Source organism: Bos taurus, chromosome 2 (assembly GCF_002263795.3).
Source record: "Bos taurus isolate L1 Dominette 01449 registration number 42190680 breed Hereford chromosome 2, ARS-UCD2.0, whole genome shotgun sequence".
NCBI classification, from domain to species: Eukaryota; Metazoa; Chordata; class Mammalia; order Artiodactyla; family Bovidae; genus Bos; species Bos taurus.
In genome coordinates, this window is record NC_037329.1 from 16206302 (window position 1) to 16227302 (window position 21001).

General features: G+C 38.0%; 1 pseudogene; it reads left to right on the forward strand.

The window, feature by feature from the left end:
• Window positions 1-11568: 11568 nt before the first annotated feature.
• On the forward strand, window positions 11569-11688 carry LOC112443598 (uncharacterized; annotated as a pseudogene).
• The last annotated feature ends 9313 nt before the right edge of the window (window positions 11689-21001 follow it).

The following is a 21001-nucleotide window of genomic DNA, read 5'->3' on the forward strand; positions in this document are numbered from 1 at the left end:
CACGCTCTCTGCCTTTGGCAAGAAAACATTTTCTACAAGCTACTGGCTAACACCTCACAGAGGGGTTTTATTTAAGGTCCATGTGGGACTAGAAACCCAAAGGCAGTAAATTGATACTTTCTTTCTAGAGAACAAAAACATCTCAGGTCTGAAATGGAGATATTTAACATTTTTTCAGTATTATAAATCACAATTGTTTTAAATGGATAATTGAATCTGGAGTAGTGTATATGGCAAATTCTGACAATTTCTACTCTCTCATTTTCTGAAATAGATTCATAAATTAGCTCATCTCTCATTTTACTTAGAAAGCATATTGTACTCTAACTTTGATAAGATATACATTTTTAAAGTCTTATATGTCTGCTGCTACTGCTAAGTCACTTCAGTCATGTTCGACTCTGTGTGACCCCATAGACGGCAGCCCACCAGGCTCCCCCATCCCTGGGATTCTCCAGGCAAGAACACTGCAGTGGGTTGCCATTTCCTTCTCCAATGCATGAAAGTGAAAGTGAAGTTACTAGTCATGTCTGACCCTCAGCGACCCCGTGGACTGCAGCCTTCCAGGCTCCTCCGTCCATGGGATTTTCCAGGCAGGAATACTGGAGTGGGATGCCATTGCCTTCTCCCTTATATGTCTACCATACCAGTATTTTTTTCTATGAAATATTTTTATGGTTTAGAGCATACTTCTGAAGACCAAAGTGAGTAAGTATTAGTCACTCAGTTGTATTCAACTCTGCGACCCCATGGACTACAGCCCACCAGCCTACTTTGACCATGGAATTCTCCATGCAAGAATACTGGAATAGGTAGCCATTCCTGTATTCCAGGGGATCTTCCTGACCCAGGGATTGAACCTGAGTCTTTTGCATTACAGGCAGGTTTGTTATCATCTGAGCCACCAGGGAAGCCCCAGAAGAGCAGAGGTTTATCTAATTTCCCAATTTATTTGTTTCCAGAGGCTAATTCAGTACAGGCTTTCCTGGAGCATGGATCATCTAGGTGCTGTAAAAGGGTTTTGGAAAAATCTAATAGGGGTGCCCCTGGTATAAAGGGGCCCTGAGAGGTCTGGTCAACTCTAAAGTTGAGCCAAGTTGAGCCTTTGGCATCTTGGAAAGATTATTATCTGAGACTTATCATAGAGTATCCTATTAAGCCAGAAAGAATTGCTAGAAGTTTGTTCAACAGGCCTCATCCTCCTGAGGACCCATGAATGGACAAGCCACCAGATTCTGGTGGGAATGAATAGGGTCACTGCTGGGGCTGCTCCCCAGCTGCACAGGTGTTAGGACATAGAGAGCTGCCACTGAAGACAGTGCCACTTAGCTACTTTTGTTCATAACAGTTTGATGTGGTCTTTTTTTTTTTTCCAATTTGAAATTTCCAACTTCAATCATTTGAGCACTAAAATAAATGAACATAATTATACAAACTATCAAGAGGAAAATTTTTTATTTAACCCTCATCTCTCCATTCCTATCATGTTTTCAGACTAATATTCTCCACTGCTCCAAGAAAAGATATATCAGCATCAAACATGAAGAGAAATAAAAAATATTAATTCTTGGCTTTTGAGCTTTTGTTGGTTCAGTCTAAGTAATATGAGGGTCACTTAAGAAAATTTCAGAGGTAAATTGTTCAACATCATTGTTGTGTGTTACTGGTTAACTTGGGCACCTAAGCCCTCATGTAAATTTTGACTTCACTTAAAGTGGTTCTTCACCTGTGGGAGTTCATGGATACCTTTGAGAATCTAAAGAAAGCAATGGACTCAGTACCTCATTAAAAAATATTTTGTATGCACAAACACAAGATTTTTTACACACTTTGAGAAGGTTCCTGGACACCATGAAGAACAAACCAAAATAATTTAAACCAAAATGCTTAATTACAATATAGCATAAAAGACTTTAGAGTCTGACGACCTAAATTTGTACCTTGACTCTGTTATTGCCTATGTGAAGTATCTTATCTAGACTTCAATTCTCTCATCTGTTAAATGGAGATGATAAAAACAGCTACTTCCTAGAATGTTTGTGAAGATGAGATGTTGTATAGAAAACCAACTCCCACAGGCATAGCACATAGAGCACGCTCAGTCAAAGCTGGCACTATTTGAAAATCCATAACCTGAAAACAAATATGGATGGGATTCAACAAAACTTAGCATTAGCCTAGATGTTAACATTCTGCTGTCCTCTTTTCCCAGAAGTTAGAGGTAAAACAAAGTGAATATAAAGAAAAAAAAAATAGACAAAGACAGAGAGAAGCACTTGAAAAATGGAAAAGATGAGGCTGAATTAAAGGTACTATGGTAGAGGAATAAGATGAGGAGGGTTTTTAAGCTGTATTTTTGTTTACTTTTATCCTTTTTTTTTATTGAGTGAAAGGGTCTTTAAATTCTATAGTGTTTTACAATTTTCAAAAATTTCATACACATGATCCCATAATGACCCCTTCCCACCCTGTACCCCTATTTTGCCCCTCCTCCCTTCCCTTGTCCCAGTGGTAATCACTAATTTGTATTCTCTGTATCTGTGAGTCTGTTAAGCTGTATTTTTTGAAAATTATGCTGGCCACATGATAACTCACGGAGCCAAAAAACCAACACTGCCTACCCAGTGTCACTGGATCAGCAGATAACAGCTAGGCTATGCAAGAGATGGATAACAAAAGGACTGGTGATTATGGCAAACCCCACAGCATCACCAAACCCATCCCCAGCATTAACCAATGACAACCAAGCAGTCAAGATCATCTGGTGAGGAGAGAGCAAAGGATGGCCAAGCTAGACAGTAACATCGTGGGCTCTCTGCCCAGAAGCATCATCCTGCCACCCATCCTCAGTCCCCAAGAGCAGCACAAGCTAGAACCTGGGTCTCCCTATTTGCAAAACCAGCCAGAGAGAAACAAGTTCAAAGGCAAGAATAACTAGACATCCAAGGAGCGTAACCACTACTAAACAAAGGCAACAAACCCAACTGCAAATACTAGGTGAACCAGTTATTATTTATTTGCTTGCTTATTATCTTATATGTTATTCAAAATAAAACTAATGAAAATTTTCAATGAATTAAGAGAGAGTAAGTTGGAATATGAAGAAGAACAAGCATTTATAAACAAGAACTAGGCAGGTGTACTTGGTATGGAAAATATGAGTTTAAATGAATTATTAATGCAGTGGATAAATAACTAAAAGGATACAGGATAAGAATGAAATAGGGTATCAGAAAGTGGCATTATGATATTTTACCAAAAAAAAACAAAACAAAAAAACAACACTTGAAGAAAGAGAAACGGGAAACAAGTCAAGAGGTATGGAATCAGCAACAGAAATGTTGATACATATAAAAAAGAGGTCCTATTTGGAGAGAAAAAAAATGTATATAGACACAGAAAGTGAAAGTGAAGTCACTCAGTCTTGACTCTGCGACCCCATGGACCGTAGCCTACCAGGCTCCTCCGTTCATGGGATTTTCCAGGCAAGAGTACTGGAGTGGGGTGCCATTTCACAGAAGAGGAGCTATTTCAAGCAATGATGCCCAAGAATTTCCCTAACTGAAAGAGGATAGAAAACTTCAGATTGAAAGGGTTGCAGAATGATAAAGCATGAAAAATAAGAAACTTGAGTCCGAGAAACATTATGGTAAAATGTATGGACAGAGAAACAAAGAGAAAAAATTGGTCTCTAGAGAGGAGTGGACCACTACACAGGGAAAAAGTCAGACTTTATAAAAGTATACTTCAGTGTAGAACAGAGTAGAATAACATTTTCCAAAGGTTTAAGGAAATAGCTTTTTTATTTTAAATAACAATCAAAATGTAGCTATATGCTGCCATATAATGGTCCTTAAGAGACACATTTAAAATTATATTTCTGAAGAGGAACTTGGAAAACTCATACTAAAATTTATATGGAAGAATAAAAGTCCATAAATAGCTAAGTCAGATTTGAAAAGAAAATAAAAGGTGCTTAAAAGTGTGCGAGGAGAGGGACTTTCCCTAGTAGATATTAAGACAGATCCAAAGCTATAGGGATAGAAAATTCAATACAATATTAACTCCAGAAATGAAAAGCAAACAAATGGGTGATAATATAAATTGGAAGTAAAATGTAACATTACACAGAAACTGAGAAAAGGATTTATAATTGGTATTCAGAAAATAGGTTCACTATATGAAGGAAAATAAAACTAAGCTTAAACGTTATCATAGCATAGACAACAGATAGATTAAAAATGTGTTAAAAATAAAAAGACTTTAACAAATGTTGAAAAAAATTTTTATGATCTAGGCATAGAAAAAACTTCTTAAATAAAACCCCAAACACACAATCAGGGAATAAATAAATTAAAAATGGGTTTTATTACATTAAAATTAAGCATTTCTAAATAAATTAAAAAAATATTTCTATCTAATGAAGAACAACATAAAAAAGCCAACAGACAGATGGCATACTAAGAAAGTATTTATAAATTGACAAGAAAAAGACAGAAATTTCAATAGAAAACAATGGGCAAGATCAATAAATAAGCAACTATAGACAAAAAATGCAATGGCCAAGAAGAACATCGTGAACAAATGCTCAATGCTACTATTAACCAGAAAAAGGCAAAATTAGACAATAATGAGATATCACTTTACATCAGTCAGAAAGGCAAAAATAAAAGCATTTAATAATGAATGTTGACAAAGATGAGAAAAAGAAACTCTCACATACTGCTGTTAAGAATATTATAATGTGCTATAGATATTTCTGAAAGAAAATCCCATGGATGGAGGAGCCTGGTAGGCTGCAGTCCATGGGGTCGCTAAGAGTCGGACACGACTGAGTGAATTCAGTTTCCCTTTTCACTTTCATGCATTGGAGAAGGAAATGGCAACCCACTCCAGTGTTCTTGCCTGGAGAATCCCAGGGATGGTGGAGCCTGTTGGGCTGCCGGTCTATGGGGTCACACGGAGTCGGACATGACTGAAGCGACTTAGCAGCAGCAGCATACTGGGATAATTATCCATTTGCCTTATAACTCACGGGTTCCAATCCTAGATATATGTCCAGAGAAGTTATCATACAGCTTCCTAAAAAAATATGTATAACACTGTTAGCTGCAACATTGTTAGTGATAGTAGAAGACTAAAAACAACCTAGTTGCTGCTGACCAAAAATGTCTAAGATGTAAACCATGCAAATAATGAAAAAAACCTTCTACAATGAAAAAAAAAAAAAGAAAAGAAAGTGAATGTACATGTACATACCACAAAACAGTGAGATTTCAAATGTGTTAAAGTATGAAAAGTAGAACACAGACAAGCTTAACAGCCAAATATCCTACATATAAATTTAAAATACCTTCCCACGAAATAATACTACAGGGATATGTGCATATTCAAGACCTTTATCACAGGTAGTACGGGCATGCGTGTGTGCTAAGTCATTTCAGTCGTGTCTTACTCTGCGACCCAATGGACTGCAGCCCGCCAGGCTCCTCTGTCCATGGGTTTCTCCAGGCAAGAATACTGGAGAGTGATGTCCATTAGCACCAGAGGAAAGGGAGATGGGGATGCCCAAAGGGGAAAAAAAAAATACAATAGCCAAGTTTGAAGTCTTGAATTGACTGAAATGAATGCTGACAAATGATGCAGAGTTAAGAAGTATGAGTAACACAACTCTGCACGTGAGATCAACCTAAAAATATAAAACTCATATATCTTTTTTTTTTTCTAGTTCACATTAATAATAATTTAATTTAAACAATATACAAAATCTTTGCTCTAATACACCTCTGTTTCTTCCCCACTCATTTGTATTATTATTATTATCATACAAATTACATTATTATGCATTACAAGGTCATCAAACTGTTTTATACTTACTGCTTTATGCAGTTATATTTATTTATTTATTTTTTTTCCTCTAATTTTATTTTATTTTTAAACTTTACATAATTGTATTAGTTTTGCCAAATATCAAAATGAATCCGCCACAGGTATACATGTGTTCCCCATCCCGAACCCTCCTCCCTCCTCCCCATACCATCCCTCTGGGCTGTCCCAGTGCACCAGCCCCAAGCATCCAGCATCATGCATCGAACCTGGACTGGCAACTCGTAAAACTCATATATCTTTAAGGCTCAAAGCAAATTAGCATATAAGAATAGAACTAAATAGAAAATATTATAGAAACCAAAACAAAACTTTTAATTGGGATAGATTTAAATGTCTTAATATGGAAAAAACTGTTAAACAATTTCTTCAAATCTCCCATAATACAATATAGTGTTCTATTTTTATTGAATATTTCACTTATCCTTTCTTATATTTGAAGGATCACATATTTGGTGTGAAATTAACATCATAAGTCAAAAGATAATGGAACTGGTCATACCTAAAAAGATAAAACTTCAGAAAGTGCTGAGAAGTCACCTAATATTTAGTAATGATGATATAAATAACATTACCCATGTCTTGAGTTAGTACACCCTCTTATTTCCTAGGTGCTCAAAGAACTGTGACTGTAGCTCAGAAAATATTTGACACAAATGTTATTCTGTCATTATTTTTCATAAGTTATTACATCAGTTCCATGAAGTGAGACCTAGTGATGCCCAATCTTCACTGCCAACATCAGAAGGATTTGTAGTCATATTCTTATAATGAAGAGTAAGACTGGGCTGGTAGAACTAGCCTAAGGCAGCTATGCTGATAATGGAAAGGATTCAAACAAGAGACATGGAGACTGAAAAGAAATACTTAAAACATGTCATGATGGATAGAGTTTAGAAATTGGATCAAGTGCTATACTGGAATCTTTATATTCACATGACACATAGTTCTATTACCTCCATATCCCACCCATACCCTGATCACCCATGTTAAAAGTTCTCATATCTGTTATTACCATGGTATCTAATTTCCATGATACAAAATTAGGATTCCCTATTTTGTCCTTTCTAGAGCCAAGCCTTATTATTTGGTAAACTCAATTTTATTCTCTCTTTGAACATGACTAGTGTGAATTAACATAAAAAACTGATATTTTACTGATTGCTTCCAGAGACCTGCTTTATCCCATTAATCCTCCATACTAAGAAGCACTTTTTAATCTATGAATTCACACATTTCTCTGCATTCCCACTTTTATAGCCAGAAATAAAGTTTGAGAAGAAAACCTTTACAGTGATACTTTTTTAGGAACACTGACCACATATCATAATTGTTGATTATGGAAATGTTTAGTGACATTCTGAAATAAATTCTTCCTACTGTTTGAAATTAGTTTTGCATTGTGATTTCAGTGCCTTGAGTATGTCAGTCCTTATAGACAACGGAAAACCAAACATTTGTTACATAACTTGCTGAATTTTGTTTGCCATCTTTATAAGCAACCATCAAAATTTTACGAATGCAAGGATTCAAAGAGACTATTTTTCTTCTAAAAGGAAATGCCTCCTGGACAATCTCAAAATAAATAGGTAGGTCACTGACCCAGCATACTGTCATAATAAAATAGTCTATGAAAGAAGCAAAATTTCAATGTAATAATTACCCAGAACCCTATGATTCTGTGTCTACTCATGTCAGCTGAGAATTAAGAGAGGAAATCTCAGTAGTTTGATGACAGGGCTACAAATTACATATGGTTCAGACGCTAAGGCCCAGGAGGAAAAAACCTCAGCATTTATAGAATAGTTTATGCTGTTAAATGAGTGTTATTTTTCCATTAGACAAAAATGTACTAGGTCTTTGAAACAGTGAATGAAGAAAAGGAATCCTTCATACTCAGTAGAATATTGAAAAATCCTTCCCTGAGGGAAAATAATAAAATAATCTTATGATATTATTATTAACAAATGTAACCTTTCTACTCTCAGGCAATTTATCTAGTTCTCACAAATATATGCCATCATTAGTGTATTCTGCTGCTGCTTCATGATTTTTGCTTAATTATAAAGTATATGGTGCTCTCATAAACCACAGATGTTTATGTAGAGGTTTATTACTTTCCTTCATATAAAGCATACACATATTTGCTAAATTTCTTCTCCTTCCCCCTATCATTTTCCTAATTAACATATTTCAGCATCCCCAGGCTGGGTTGCATTTGCTTTGTGGCTAAATGATCAAATACTTAATTTGAACTGAATAAATCAGTAAGGAAATAAAATACCAGAGAAAGTGCTCAGCTCCTTTTTACAATTTCTTGGCAAAAGATGTTTACTTTACAATTGAAATACCCTTCAGGAGTCTGTAATTGGTAGAGTGAAGGGAAGAGGGCGGAAAAAGAAAGGGGAGGGGAGAGAGAGAACAGGAGACACTGATATAATTGGGTCTTTATTCATCTCAGATATTTGATCCAACAATTCATTGACCCCGTGGCTCAACTGGTAAAGAATCCACCTGCAATGTGGAAGACCTGGGTTCGATTCCTGGGTTGGGAAGGTACCCTGGAGAAGGGAAAGGCTACCCACTCCAGTATTCTCCAGCCTGGAGAATTCCATGGACTGTACAGTCCATGAAGTCTCAAAGAGTCGGAAAGGACTGAGCAACTTTCACTGTCACTGTTCATTGACCACAATTTTGTTGATGTATATAGTCCTTAAAATCACCGCCCCTTTTATTTTTATAACTGTGCTTAATTAGAGCTACATCTTTATTTGTCCTCCTTTGGGCTCAGTTACAGAAGTGTCACACACCAGGAAAAGAAGTACAGAGTGTGGCTCACTTCAACAGCTGGTGTGTAAAATATCCAAATTCATAATGAGGATGACTTCTTTATTGAGATGTAACTCACATGTATAATACTCACCCTTTTAAAATGTAAAGTTCAGCAATTTGTAGTATATTCACAAAGTATACAGCTCTGACTTCTAATTCCAGAATGTTTTTACCACTCCTGAAGACACTCTGTACCTCATAGCAGTCACTCCCCACTCCCTGCTCCTGCCAGGCCCTGGGAACCACTAGCCTACTTTCTGTCTTTATACATTTGCCTATTCTGAGTATATCATATAAAAGGAATCATGTAATATTTCTCCTTTTGTATATGAATTTTTTCACTTAGTATGATATTTTCGAAATGTATCTTTGTTGTAACATGAATCAATATTTCAATCTTTTTATGGTTCAAGAATATTACACTGTGTACATATAGCTATTTTGCTCACACATCAACCAGTTGATGAACATTGGGTTGTTCCCACTTTTTTGGCTATTATGAACATGTTTTGACTGCTATGGACAATCACATACATGGTCTTATATGGACATCTGTTTTCAGCTCTCTTGGACATATACATAGGAGCAGAAATACTAGGTCATATGGTAACGTTATGTTTAACCTTTCAAAGAAACTGCAAAGCCATTTTCCAAAGTAGCTGTAACATTTTTTATTCCCAAGAGTTTCAGTTTCTCCATACCCTCACCAAAATTTGTTTATTGTCTGTCTTACAGCCATTCTGATGTGAATGAAGTAGTAACGTCAATGAGTTTTAAAGAAATTCACACTAAATAAATCTTTCACCATAGAATTTCTTTAAATGATGAGTTCTGTTCTTTTAAGTTATGTCAATATATTATAAAAGTTAGCTTCAGCAAAACTGCAAAGGTTTCTTAACTATGAGAAAGTGATCCCTAAGTAAACATCATGCATATTCAAGGCCAGGTGAAGCCCCCCTAGGTCTCTGAGCATGAGCACCCGGGCCTCCTAGCTGCTCTCCCTGTTGGAGAAGGCAGGACAAAACACTGGACTCTAGCAGAAGGTTCACTGGTGGATTCAAGCAACAAACAATCATGAAAACATAATATATCTCTTCGATATATTAAAAAAAATAATATGGGGAATTCCCTGGTGGTCCTGTGGTTAGGATTCTGTGCTTTAACTGCCGAGGGCCCAGATTCAATTCCTAGTCAGGGAACTAAGATCCCACGAGCTGCCCTGTGTGGCCAAAAAAAAAGAAAAATAAAAAAGGAGAGAGACTGTCACAGAGCTTTGGAGAGGGAAATCAAGATGGCAAAATAGGAGAAGGCTGAGCTCACCTCCTTCTCCAAAGTTTCATCACTCAGTTGTGTCTGACTCTTTGTGATCCTACAGACTGTAGTCTGCCCAGCTCCTCTGTTTATGGATTTCTCCAGGCAAGATACTGGAGTGGGTTGCCATTTCCTTCTCCAGGGGCTCTTCCCTACCCGGGGCTCAAACCTGGGTCTCTGGCATTGCAGGCAGATTCTTCACCAACTGAGACACTGGGGAAGCCCTACCTCCCCCACAAACACATCAAAAATACTTTTACCTGTGAAGCAGCTCTTGCTGTCAACAAACTGAAAACTGACACTAAACATCTTCTACAATCAAGCCTGTAAAGAACGATCCACATGGGATCGGACAGAACAGGAGGAGAAGTGATTGGGTCTGGACCCACAACTCCAGCAGAAGACACTGTGGAGCGGAATATCAAGGGCTTGTGGATGCTCCCTGGGGAGTAAGGGGTCCGAGCCATATATTGGGCAACCCAGCCTTGGGGTCTGACACCAGAAAGGTGAGTCCCCTTAGCTAGCTTGAAAACCAGTGGAACTTACCGGAGGGCTATAAAGAACTTAGACTCTACTCCCGAAGACTGCACGTATACCCTTACTTACTCCTGGAAACAGGTGGAGGAAAAAAACTGAAAACAGCCTGGGGCTTTAGCCAATTTCCTGTAACCACCTCAGCATGTATCCTAGCACACAGTAGGCACCTGCACTAGACCCTCTTACTCCAGTGAGCTCTGCACTAGGGTAAAGGAAGGTACACTCTTCAGGAAATGAGCTGCCTCAAGGCAGTGGGGCAGTGACTAAGTTGTCAGGACCATCCAGGGGGCCCCAGCCCATGCCAGCAACCTGCTGCAGTCCTTCTTGCTGTGGTACTGCTCCCCAGGAGTGCAGAGATGCCATTGCTGGAGGAAAAGTGCACACTTAGAGAGAAGGAAACCAGATCAGCCGTGGGTCTCTGCACTTCTGCTTCAGTAACTGGGCATCAACTCCAATGGCCAATAAGGCAGTGATGGCCACTAAACACAGAAGCAGCCCAGGCTCACACCTTAAAATTTTAAATGATGATGCCCTGAATGCTCCTCTTAATTGAAGTGATGTAGTAACTAAGAAAAGTTTCAAGTATGTGAGGGAAAACTAAAATGTGGAAGACTATTATAGTAGCAACTTACTTATTTGGCATCGCTAGAGAATGATATGATCTCTTCAGTGGAATTGTTGGACATATCACCTTTTAAATTTCTAGTACTATTTTTTTTTTTGATGAAACTCTTACAATTAGGTGCCTTCTTAGAAACTCCTAAGAAGTAACCATTCTTTGTAGGTCAGGGAATGTGCTATGAACATCTTTCATAACATTCTGTTTAGATCCAATTAAACAATTATGGATTTCTCACATGAGATATAGAGCCATTTGCCACTGCAGTAAATTCCCATGTATTTTGAGATATTGTGAATATTTTATAATGTTTTTCATTTTTTAACTCTTTGTTTGCTGCAATTTAGAGCATCTCTAAATTGTCCAAAGAACACTGGAGTGAGGTCTCGGGCCCTATCAGCCTGAAGGCGCCCGATCTCGTCTGATCTCGGAAGCTAAGCAGGGTCGGGCCTGGTTAGTATCTTGGATGGGAGACCACCTGGGAATCCCGGGTGCTCCAGAATTAAAAAAAAAAAAAAAGAACACTGGAGTGGGTTGCCATTTCCTTCTCCAATGCATGACAGTGAAAAGTGAAAGTGAAGTTACATTGCTTGATACTGTAAGTGAGAATTCTTCTGAATACTTTCTATTAATTCTCATCTTCTTGGTGATTCTTAAGCTAGAAAAAATATTAATTTTTTTCAGAGCATCTCTAAATTGTCCAAATGTATACATAAAATTATATTTATATACATACATGCATATCCTGGAGAGGATTATTTTTACTTTAAATCAGAAACAAGTAAAAGAATCTATGTTGCCAAAAGGTAATAAATCTCTGTCCTAGATAAAATATAGTACCACTGCTTGTTAAAACTGATAACTGGTAAATGCTAGATATATATGATCCTAATGCAACTATTTATTCCTTGTCAATATTATTGAACCATACTTCTTTATTGTGAAGACTACCTGTAGCATACATATTTGGTAATCCATTCCCTCCACATCACCCCAGTTTTGACAATGATTTAATTTGAGTGCAACAGCAGGCTCTGCTGTTTCAGAAACTAAGCCAAAAGCACTTCAGGTCTTACATTACTGAAGTCTCTCAGTTGTGTTCAACTCTTTGCAACCCCATGGACCATAGCCTGCCATGCTCCTCTGTCTGTGGGATTTTCCAGGCAAGAGTACTGGAGTGGGTTGCCATTTCCTTCTCCAGGGAATCTTCCCGACCCAAGGATCAAACCCGGGACTCCTGCACTGCAGGCAGACGCTTTACCCTCTAAGCCACCAGGGAAGCCCCAGGTCTTACATTGCCACTAAGTCGCTCCAGTCGTGTCCGACTCTTGTGCGACCCCATTGAGAATCCCCCGTCCCTGGGATTCTCCAGGCAAGAACACTGGAGTGGGTTGCCATTTCCTTCTCCAGTGCAGGAAGGTGGAAAGTGAAAGGGAAGTCCCTTAGTCGTGTCTGACTCTTAGCGACCCCGTGTACTGCAGCCTGCCAGGCTCCTCTGTTCGTGGGATTTTCCAGGCAAGAGTACTGGAGTGGAGTGCCATTGCCTTCTCTGGTCTTATATTGGTTATGCCTTAAAAATAGATCCATCTGCTGCTACTGCTAAGTTGCTTCAGTCGTGTCCGACTCTGTGCAACCTCATAGACGGCAGCCCACCAGGCTCCCCCATCCCTGGGATTCTCCAGGCAAGAACACTGGAGTGGGTTGCCATTTCCTTCTCCAATGTATGAAAGTGAAAAGTGAAAGTGAAGTTGCTCAGTCGTGTCCAACTCTAAGCGACCCCATGGACTGCAGCCTACCAGGCTCTGCTGTCCGTGGGGTTTTCCAGGCAAGAGTACTGGAGTGGGGTGCCATTGCCTTCTCCGGTCTTATATTGATTATGCCTTAAAAATAGATCCATCTAGCTCCCTCTTATTGCTTTACCTCTTTTTAAAATTAACTCTTCCAAAATTTATTTTCAGATTTGTTATTTTAAATGCAATAAAAGCTATTTAACTCTATTAATATACTTATATGCATAAAACAGGCTAATTTTATTTTATCTACAGAATCCTCAGTTGGAAACTAATTATCTAGGTGTGGCCTAGTCTTAAACCATACTTTCCTTCCCTAAATCTGATAGAAAATGTATTCTCTCATAGTTTGCATGTAACTTCTATCAATAGGTCAAACTGAGATTCTATTCTTTGACTTCAGGAAAATCAAATGTCCAAGACTAGAATATTAGTTACATAAGTTATGATCCACTCATGTGATGGAATATTATACTGCTATAGAAATGAACTATAAAGCATTTTAATGGCATAAGGGAATTCAAACAAGATTAGAAGAAAATCTAACTGTTAAAAGGATTAGGAAGAAATATAATAAACATATCTGCCTCTGGATTTTCAGATTATGTATGCGTATGGTAAGAAATTTCAATTTTATCCTGAGGGCAAAAATATTTTTTAAGAAAGTACTCTCACCTTTTGATTATGATTAAAACAACACTTTGGTTGACATATAGGTAATTATTAAGGCTAAGAAAGTTGTTAGGAATCTACTGCTATAATGCAGATATAAGCTTTAAGAGATTCAAACCAGAGTGATGGGGTGGGGTAATGAGAAGTAATAGCATTTATAATATAATTTAAAGCTAATTATGACCAGGACCTAGCTGTTTTAACAACTGGGTAGATATTAGCGCTATTTACTAGTAGGAGAAATATTTGAGGATGAATACATGTGGGGCAGAGCAGGGAGTGGTGAATATTAATTACTTAATTTTCACAATATTAAATTTGAGATAGCTATCAGATAGCTAAGCCAAAGTTTAAGGTAAATTGAATCTTAAGAATCTGCAGTTTGGTGGAGAGACCAGGGCTGCAATTACACATTTGGGAATTAGCAGGATACTGTGTAAGCTTGCCAAGGAAGAATATGCTGATAGATTAAAAAACATTACAAGGGCTAAGCTCAAAATTCTTTTACCATATAGAAGAAGAACTGGCTACTAAGAAGTATCAAGAAATGTGAAAGTTCTGAGATTTTGCCCTTCTTGCAAGCTAACCAATTAGCTTGCTGAAGTTTCATGAATCCTAGCAGAAGATAGGCTCTAAGGTCAGAAGCAAAAAATTATATTGCTTCCAGCATAGCAGGTAAAATCAGCATCAGCATGTTTATATCCCAGGTTCCATGATAGGTAACACAGCAGGGTCCAGTAGATGCTGTACATACATGCAGCTCGTTTGTGCCCTAACTGAAGACTGTGAACTTAGGAAACTTGACTCTTTCTAATAGTTAACCTTTTCCACATTTCCCCCAGGGGGAGATTATTTTGTTATACTGGGCAGTGAACAAATCTACTTTGGTACTGGGGAAGGACACCATGTATATCCTACAAGGCTATGTGTTACACAAAATCCTTGAAAAGATAGTTTGGACTGAAGACAGACAGTGCCTCTGCTTGCAAGATGTGCACAAAATAGCAAAAGATTCATGGAGAATGTTTCCCAACTAGAAGTAAATAATAAAAGTATATTAGAAGAAGTGGGTAAATTAGTAGTAAGTACTATTGAATGTGGTGATGGTGCTGGTTTAGTGGCTCGGTCACGTCCAACTCTTGCGATCCCATGGACTGTAGCCTGTCAGGCTCCTCTGTCCATGAGATTTTCCAGGCAAGAATACTGGAGTGGGTTGCCATTTCCTTCTTCAGGGGTTCTTCCCAACCCAGGAATTGAACCCCAGTCTCCTGCCTTGCAGACAGACTCCTGCACTGAATGTGGTTTTTTTCACTAACTGAGCTATGAGGGACGTCACTATTGAATGTAGGGGAAGAAAATCCTATAAAATTAAGAGTTTGAAGATAAAAGGAGAAGTCAACCATGTCAACTGTGGCTATCATGACCTTTATTAGATTTATTTCAATGATGGGTTTGAAAGCTTGATTAAAGAGAGCCGAAGAAAGAACTGAAAATGAGGAAGCAGATACAGTGAGTATGGACAGTGAATATATACAGTGAATATAGGGTGTAGTTGTATACAGATACTAGGAAGATACAGACCTTCCTAGTATCTAAAGAAAGTTTTAAGTCATCTTTATATGCCAGTGTGCATCATCTAGGTGAGAGGGAGAAATTGATGCCAGAGATAAAGGGGGAAATTCCAAGAATAAATACTGAGGAAAAATAAAAATGGCTAAACTGTAAAGCACTTGATATGCCAGGCTCTGATCGGGTTACGATGCTCTTACTAATTACTCTACATTCACTTTGAGGTTATGGATGAGAAAAGTAAGGCACACAGTACCTTACCAAATGGAAGATGTACAGAACACTAATGGAGGAGTAACATTAGAGAGGAAGAGAGAGATTTTTCTTCTATTTTAATGGCAATGTGGTTATATAGATGTAGGGTGGTTGGTGCATTTGGTTGTAGGAAAGGGGAGTAGTTCTAATCTGGTAGCTTTAATTTTCTCTCTCAATATGAAACAGTGATTGGCCAACATGGATATAGGGACATATGTTAGAAACTGAAAGAGGCTAGGAACAGGTTTGCAGTACTCATTTCAGAAACTAGGGAAGGCAGTTTATTTGAGAGGTATAATATTACATGAAAGTATATAAGTGGCCATTATGATTCATGGCTATAGGCAAAGAATAAGAGAATTAGGGGATGTATAGAGATGCAAAGGTGTTGAGGGGAAGACTATGTTGATTCTGATGGACTCAGAATCTAAAGTTGTGTAAGGAAGGGCATGGGGACATGGTGGTGACTGAGGGTGAAATACAGTGCAGTGAATTGACCGGAGGTCCTGAGGTGGTTAAACGCAAGGACCGAAACACAGAATTGAAAAAATTGGAGGTCAAGAGGGAGATATTTGAAATTGAGATTTTTCAAGGTGGTGCAATTAAAGAGAAAAAAAGATCTTTTCAGGGGACATGCTAAGAAACTATGATGCCAGATTTAGAGGTCACAGATGTAGACAATAAATCACTAGAATGAAGAAGAGTATGGTGAGCCACATATTAAAGTAACTAGTAACTGATATCCAGGTGGGGAAGACAGTTGCCTGGCATTGGTAGATGATAATAAAAAGGAAGAGGAAAATCTGATTTTTTAAAAAATGGATAAACTGCACTTCAAAGAAGCAGGCATTACTGAAGGAGAATTGGTTTAGAAACAGAAATGAGGAAAAAGGAGGATACCTACTCTACGTAACTAAAAATAATTCTGCCTCCTATAAATAGGAGTTTAAATTTACTGAAACATATGTATTTATGCCAATGGAATAAATGTGGACTTAGAGAAACTAAAGTCTTATAGCATATCACATTAGACAGCTTTGACGGCACTAAAAAAGAAATGCTTACCTAAATATAAAATGGCAGTCAAGCAAAACAACATTTGAAATATTTCATTTTAAATCTTAGGAATGACTGTTTCTGTAAGGAATAAATGATGAAGATGTGAGAGAGAAAATTAATTTGATTGACCAATGTGCTTCCACCCAGGAACAAATCTAATATGAAACTGGCAAAATAACATGGGATGAAATGAGTGCATTCAATTTTATATAACCAATATTTATTTTAAACTTTTTTGTTTTTAAGTTTATATTTACACTGGAAATAAATATAATGAACAGTCACATAGGTTGGGTAGCATTTAAACAGTAAATCATCTAATTAACTAGTCACTTGAAAGCAAAAAGGGAAATTTGAATCTTTTGTTTAATTGCCACATTTCAAGAACACATTTTAGCTGGCTGCGTCTAAAAAGAAATAATAATGTGAGATCATGAAAGCATTTCATAGTAATGAGCAGGCTCTGGTTTCTATTTATTGCATATACAAAGGACACTGACAACAGTTTTGGAAAAATGAGTAAAGCTTGCAGAATAGCTAGTGCAGTGACAGGAACCATGGGTGTGAGACACATCAATTCCAACACTATCTCCTGGGAAAAGGCAGACGTTCTTCAAAATAGGAGGAATACGTGCCTCAGAATCATACGATTTTAAACAGTCACCTTTGGGCCAAATTACAGCTTTAGCCACGTACATTCATAGAAGGGTAAACATATTGGCTTATCTGTTATATCAACCATCCTAGACATCCCTGAGACAAGGTCTCCCCTACACATCTTGAGAGAAGATTCCAATGTCTGAAATTCTTTCTTTGCAATTTCCTTTTGTGTTAAACATTGCTTCTTCCACATCCAGGAGAGTGTTAGCAAAAAAATAAAATATGAATCTCTGAAAAATTTTAAGACCTATGAATATTAGAACGGTTTTTTTTTTCCCTTAGGCACTTAGGTGTGGTAATGGGGATGAGAAAGAACAAATGCTGAGATAAATGAGAGGTTCCAAAAATAAAATGTATCAGATTTGTATCTTTCCCTGTTTTCTTTTTCACAGAAGGTTGTTTTTGCTCCATTGGTCAGGCTAACATCAATGGGGGAATTACTTTCTATCCTACCATATACTGGATATAGAAGAGGATGAAATGATATGGAAAATGCTTCTGATACGATGGTAAGTGGTGAAAAAAATAAGCAACAAGAATACAACACACTTCTACAGCCCAAGAACTAAAAAGGCCTCACAAAGCCCTCTCCTCGCCCTCCCCCACCAGCTCTCTCTCTTCATCCCTTACCATCTTCCACATTGCTTCCTGGACTCTAGCCACCTTGGCATCCAGTCCAGTTGCTGTCTAGAGCCTCAGCCTGGCTCTGGGGCCTGTCTGGAACTCTCCTTTGACATCCACACGGCTAGCTACTTCACCTCCTTTGAGTCTTTGCTCTAGTGTTGCCTTCTCAAGGAGACCTACTCTGCTTATACTAGTATTTAACAGTGCAATGCCCCTCCCTGCTCCCTGACACTCTTGACACCCCCATAATCTTCTTTTCTTTAACCAAAGTATTTATCACCTTTTAACAGCAACAAAATGTACTTCTTTTCTTTTCTTAATCGTCTATCTTCAATCCCCTGGAATTTAATCTTCAAGAAAGCAGAGATTGGTTTTGGTCTGCTGCCGGGAGCCAGTGTGAGGAACTCCGCCTGTGGCAAAGGTCATGAGGAAGGAGGCTCGGCATACGCAAAGGCGGGATCGAGCCTCAGGAGTATCCCTGGAAATTCTCGAGCATCTACCCCCAAAACCAGAGTCTGCCTACTTCACTGCTTTGTGCTCTCACCTACACCCCTGACTTTACGGGGGGCTGTCCCCCACCACCATCTCTCTCTCTGAAAAAGAGTTAACTTACAGCTCCAGTTAATAAAGTTCCTGGGCATGACAAGAGTGTTTTAGTTCACAAACTCCTTTGGAAGTTCTCTAGCCTGCCTGAACAGGTTCTTCCGGCCACATGTGATTGTTCACAGCCTCCCAACCATGAGAGGCATGAGATGTTCTAAACTTTCTAAATACAGATTCTTTTGAGCAGTTAGAAGATTATTAGTATAATATAGTGGGTTGATTAGAAATTATACTGGTGAAGGGTTTTCATTTATTGGGCCAATGTTTGCTGCTAAGTTTCCATATCCCTTACCTACTGTGTCCCTGAGAGTATATTGATTAATTAGTTGGTGTATAGGAATGTAAGTAGTAGCTTTAATGTTTGTAACCTTGGACCCTTGAGTTAATTCTTTTCTTGTTATAGCCCACCACAATTTTTCCCTATAGGAATGCAACTTTATCTAATGCTTTTGGAGGGTGGGGCCTGACTTTAGAATAATCACCTTTAGAGAAAAATAAGTTTTCTGAAGAAAGGGTCATAAAATGTTAACAGGCCTCCTGGCCGGAAGATGATGTAAATCACCTAAACTTTTACATATGATAAGTTTGCAGGAAGAAAGCCTGGCTTCGATAAGGATCAAGGACTGCTGACCTTGCTTGACTCTACCCCTTCCCCCATTAACCTCTATGTACAACTTAAGGTATAAAAACTACTTTGGAAAATAAAGTGCGGGCCTTGCTCACCGAAGCTTGGTCTCCTCATGTTGTTCTTTCTCTCACCTTCTGGCTGAATTCCCATCTGGAAGTGGAGGCTCGCCAAGCCTACTAATTTTGCCTGGGCTTCTAAGATCTCACCAGGGAGGCCTTAGTGTCTCCTCTCCTTCAGGAGAACGGGAGGACGCCTGCGGCCTACGTAGGTGGCACAAATTCCTTGTCTTGGAATTTTATTGGTTTTCCACGTAAACCAAGTTATTCAGCCTCTTTTCTCCACTGAATTTCTTCGCTGAGCTATCCCTATTTAACCATTGTTTATATCTCTAATTAATACTTAATCAAGCTATTGTTTCCTGATCACCAACTCTGTCTCCCCTTCAAATCCCCTGGATCCACCGGGGCTGGACCCCGGCAGTCTGCTATAACCAAAGTTCCTAAAGTCATGGTGAAAGTGAAAGTCACTCAGTTGTGTCCGACTCTTTGTGATACCATGGACTGTATAGTCCATGGAATTCTCCAGACCAGAAAAATGGAGTGGGTAGCCTTTCCCTTCTCCAGGGCATCTTCCCAACTCAGGGATCAAACCCAGGTCTCCCACATTGCATGTGGATTCTTTACCTGCTGAGCCATGAGGGAAGCCCAACAATACTGGAGTGGGTAGCCTATCCCTTCTCCAGGGAAGCTTCCTGACCCAGGCATCCAACCGGGGTCTCCTGCATTGCAGGCAGATTCTTTACTATGAAAGAAGCCTAATCAAAATCATGTTAGCACTTAGTAAATACTTGCTGAATGAGTGAGTAAACAATTTTATCACTATGTTTACTACTATGTCAAAAATTTTACAGACATTGTCAAGGCTTCAAAAGGATAATGAAAAAATTTTAATTTAATTGTTGAGGTGAGAAGATTGTGAAGAAATGCTGTTCTTTTATTTGGCATTTAATTATAGTTTATAAAATATTTGCATAATAAGAAATAAAAATAAGTGAAAGTTTGGGGAGAGGTTTTCTTTCCATTCATATAGAATAGGAATATTATAAATAGGATGAAGAAATTAGTTACATACTATGAAATAGTGAAACAGCCCAGGTTACACTACTCAATATTAAATGTACTTACCTTCCTCTGAGCAGATTTCAGTCTGCATCATCCAGAATCTACAGCATAGAGAGCTTCAGACATGAGAACACTTTCATTCTCTTAGAAATACATTTGAACTCTAAATTCATACAATGATTTGGTACTCTAAATATGTGTCTAGAAAGAAATTCTACAGAAAGTTTTGCTTGATTTCCAAAAGTGCTCCTTTATCTATTTCAGTGTGCAGTATTACCTGGAATGTCTTTTTTTTTTTTTTTCCAGTTAACACTAGATGGTGAATAAGTCGTAGGCAACTCATTAAAATGATGCTAAGTATTACAGTCTTAGCAATTAAAAGGATAAAGTAATATTTCTTACTACTAATTCATGGTAATGAGTCTTATAGCATATTGATTATGGGTTATTGTGTGATATAAGTGATTTATCAATACACTTCATGAAAGAAAAAGCAATTCAAAGTCTCAACATCATTTCTGATACTCTTTTACTCCTTCTCATTCCATACAATGGCATGCTAACTGTCAAAAACTTTGTATAGAAAAAGCCTTATTTACTCTAATTTTAAAATGATGGTTACACTAACAACTGTCCTTTACCAGGTAATAGAACAAGAACAAAACATTATTTACTTCACTGTGGATTTCTGAAATAGTTTTTGAAACAAATAAAATGGTTTTATGTTCATGATTTTACCTATTTGCTTACAAGTTTGTCATGAAAAGAAAAGGAATTCATAATGTTTTTTTAAAATAGAAAAAGCCTTCTTAAATAATACTTTACCTGAGCCATT